The sequence below is a fragment of the Salmo salar genome, chromosome 26 (assembly GCF_965601325.2).
Source record: "Salmo salar chromosome 26, fSalSal1, whole genome shotgun sequence".
Lineage (NCBI taxonomy): Eukaryota > Metazoa > Chordata > Actinopteri > Salmoniformes > Salmonidae > Salmo > Salmo salar.
The window spans coordinates 10,620,343-10,624,063 of NC_138316.1; positions in this window are offsets into that span (position 1 = coordinate 10,620,343).

The window sequence follows — 3,721 nt, forward strand, 5'->3', positions numbered from 1 at the left end:
ATCCTTCCACTTCAGTACAGTCCTCCAAATATGTGTCCATACATGCTTTACTCAACATAAGTATTATAATGCTTTGAACAAGTGTTACAGCTATGGAACATCTTCACAATAACCCTAAACAGAAACATTTGTGGACTGTGTTGAATAACAAAAACAATCATAAAAGTATTTTGTGTTTACTTCTACCTTAGAAAAGTATTATAACCAGTTTGAGGAAAACATAAGTGACTTCTCCCTCACAACATTTAACTCATCTCGACAGAAAATAAATACATCAATATAAAATTTGAATGCACAATATCTATAAAAGTGTACAATATTCATAGTTTATCTAAGTTTTCCCCAAGTCCCTTATAGTACATAGTAGGAATTTAGACAGTAAAGCTATTATGTTTAATTTTGCTCTATACTCCAGCATTTTGGATTTGAGATCAATGTTTAGTAAGAGGCGACAGTACCGAAATTCACATTTTATTTCAGGGCATTGTCATTCATATCTGTTTAGCAATTAAAGCACTTTACGTATCTAGTCCCCCCGTATTCAATTTAGTCAAAAGTTTAGTATTTGGGCCCATATTCCTAGCATGCAATGACTACATCAAGCTTGTGACTCTACAAACTTGTTGTATGTGTTTCTTAAATTGTATCTGGTTAATCCCTCTTACTTCGGACGTGTCACTCAGACAGTCTAGGGGTTCAATTCAATACGTATTGCAGAAGTTGCAGGTTATAACACGATTGAAATGTGAAAGTAATGCAGTCTCCGCAAACTCGGGAACACTGACTTTTGATTTTTATATTGCGCTGCAGCACGGATCTTCAGTGCTACGGACTGAATCGAGCCCTGGGTGATCTAGAAATAGGAACTCCACGGCCATCCTCCATGCACTGTTAGGCTTTGTCCCATAAGGGGTGCATCACCTGGCTTTCCCACAGTGCACGTAGTAGGGTTCCTTTTTCTACCTTACATTGCCAACACACATCGTCTTGTGACAAACCCGTCCTATTGTAAACTAAGGAGAGTAAAATCTAATTTATGAATAACTTTCAACTGAATACATTCTCTGACATTTTGTCCAATTATTGGAAATAATATACAACCATATCTTCGTATCTATCTCACATTGTAAACCCCTTTGCCATACAATTCTCACATTGTGGCGCAATTGTGTAGAGGTAGGTGAAGGAGTCAAGCGCAGGAGAGCAGAGATGTCTGAGATGCGTATTTAATAGGCAAGTCCCACAAACATACAGGTCAGATACAATACCAAAACAAATGCTCTTGACAGAGAAAACCAGTTACTCGCGGAAGGAGGGAAACAAAAAACAATGCTCCTAAACGTATACACACTATATATAATACGTGAGAACCAATAAGGCACAACCTTTTTACAGAAGACGATAGCCAAATCGGCATATTCTAAGGGAATGCGCATGGTGGAGATATGGTCTGGACTCTCCGCCGTCGTTGCACCAATGGAAACCCCTACACACCTGCCTGAGCACTCCTCTGACCACCCCTTTAGAGCCCTCTGTTGCCATGAAATCTTAGGGTTGTGACAGGCCAACCAGGGGATCCCCAGCACCACCGGAAACGCAGGAGAATCAATGAGGAGGAGACTGATTCTCTCCTCATGACCCTCCTGCGTAACCATGCCCAGTGGAGCCGTGGCCTCCCTGACCCTAATGGTCGGCTATCTAAGGCGTGCTCTGGGAAGGGTTAATCAATCTGAACAAGGGGGATCCCTAAACTATGCGCAAAACCGCGGTCAATAAAATTCCCTGCTGCGCCTGAATTGACTAGCGCCTTATGCCGTGAATGAGGGGAAAACTCAGGAAAAGAAATCAACACATACATCTGACCAACGGTGGACTCTGGGCGAGCCTGGTGCCAACTCACCTGGGGTGTCCGAGCAATGCTCGGCCTGGCATCTCGACTCCCAGAAGAGCCCCTCCAGCACCGGCCAGCAGTTTGCCCTCTACGACCACAGCTGGTACAGGAAAGGGATCCTCCTCCGGTCGCCCTCGCTGCAGCACCTCCTAGCTCCATGGGCGTCGGAGTGGAGGGGCTGGAAACTGACAGGACCCGATCCGGACGTCCGCGGGTCACCAGTAAGTTGTCCAGCCGAATGGACATGTCTACCAGCTGGTCCAAGGTGAGGGTGGTGTCTCGACAGGCTAGCTTCCTGCGGACGTCCTCGCGCAAACTGCACCTATAGTGATCGATCAAGGCCCTGTCGTTCCATCCCGAGCCGGCGGCCAAGGTCCGGAACTCTAGGGCTAAGTCCTGTGCGCTCCTCATCTCCTGCCTTAGATGGAACAGCCGTTCACCCGCCGCTCGGCCCTCAGGTGGGTGGTCGAACATGGCCCGGAAGCGACGGGTGAACTCTGGGTAGTGGTCCCTCGCCGAGTCTGGATCGTTCCACACCGTGTTGGCCCACTCCAGGGCTTTGCCTGAGAGGCAGGAGACGAGGGCGTTCACGCTCTCACCTCCCAAAGGAGACGAGTGAATGGTTTCCAGGTATAGCTCCATCTGAAGTAAGAACCTCTGGCACCCAGTCGCCGTCCCATCGTACTCCCTCGGGAGCGCGAGCCGAATTCCACTTGGACCAGGCGACGAAGGAGAGGGTTGTGGGACTGGTTGGAGTGTGGCTGGTGGAGGAAGGCCACCTCTCTCCCATCTTTCCATCGTCGCCATCACCTGATCCATTGCGGTCCCCAGACGGTATAATACTGCCGTGTGGTGTTGGACGCGCTCCTCCATAGATATCGGAAGCGCGTCAGCTCATGCTGACTCCATCAAGAACTGGTGCGGGATTCTGTGACGCAATTGTGTAGAGGTAGGTGAAGGAGTCAAGCACAGGAGAGCAGAGATGTCCGAGATGCGTATTTAATAGGCAAGTCCCACAAACATACAGGTCAGGTACAATACCAAAACAAACGCTCTTGACAACAGAGAAAACCACTTACTCACGGAAGGAAACAAAAAGCAACGCTCCTAAACTTATACACACTATATATAAAATGTGAGAACCAATAAGGCACAACCTTAGCGAACAACATCACAGGAACAATCCCGCACAAAGCTAGGCAGGCAAACAGGGGTAATTATACAAACAGCAATTAAGGCAAATGAAAACAGGTGTGAAAGAACCACAGACAAAACAAATGGAAATGGAAAAAGGGATCGGTGATGACTAGTAGGCAGGCGACGCCGACCTCCGAGCGCCGTCCGAACAGGGAGAGGAACCACCTTTGGTGGAAGTCGTGACACATTTTTCACGTGTCATTATTAACTTTTAAAAGCATTTTGTGTCATAAGGGAACTGATTGTACAGCGATGGCAGTGGGAAAAAATATTCTACAACATTGTTGTCTTTTGACATAACTGCCACTCCTAGTTGGTGTGTACCTGGTTGGGGTTATATTGTGTTAAAAACCTATGTGCAGCCTAGAATTAGCCATTCAACTGCATACTTTTCCTCTTTATTGTGGAATTATTGTAGAGGGAAATCCGGCCTGTTGGAGAATATCTCCACAGTTTTCCTTAGAATAGATCGAAGTTCATGGCATCCTACAAAACCAACAAAATAGTCATCATTAATTAGCAAAAACTATTCACTTGAATGGCTAATTCTAGGCAGCACAAATGTTTTTAACATGATATATAACCTTAGTCAGCTACATACCAACTAGGATGCCTATACCAGCCAGCCAGCCA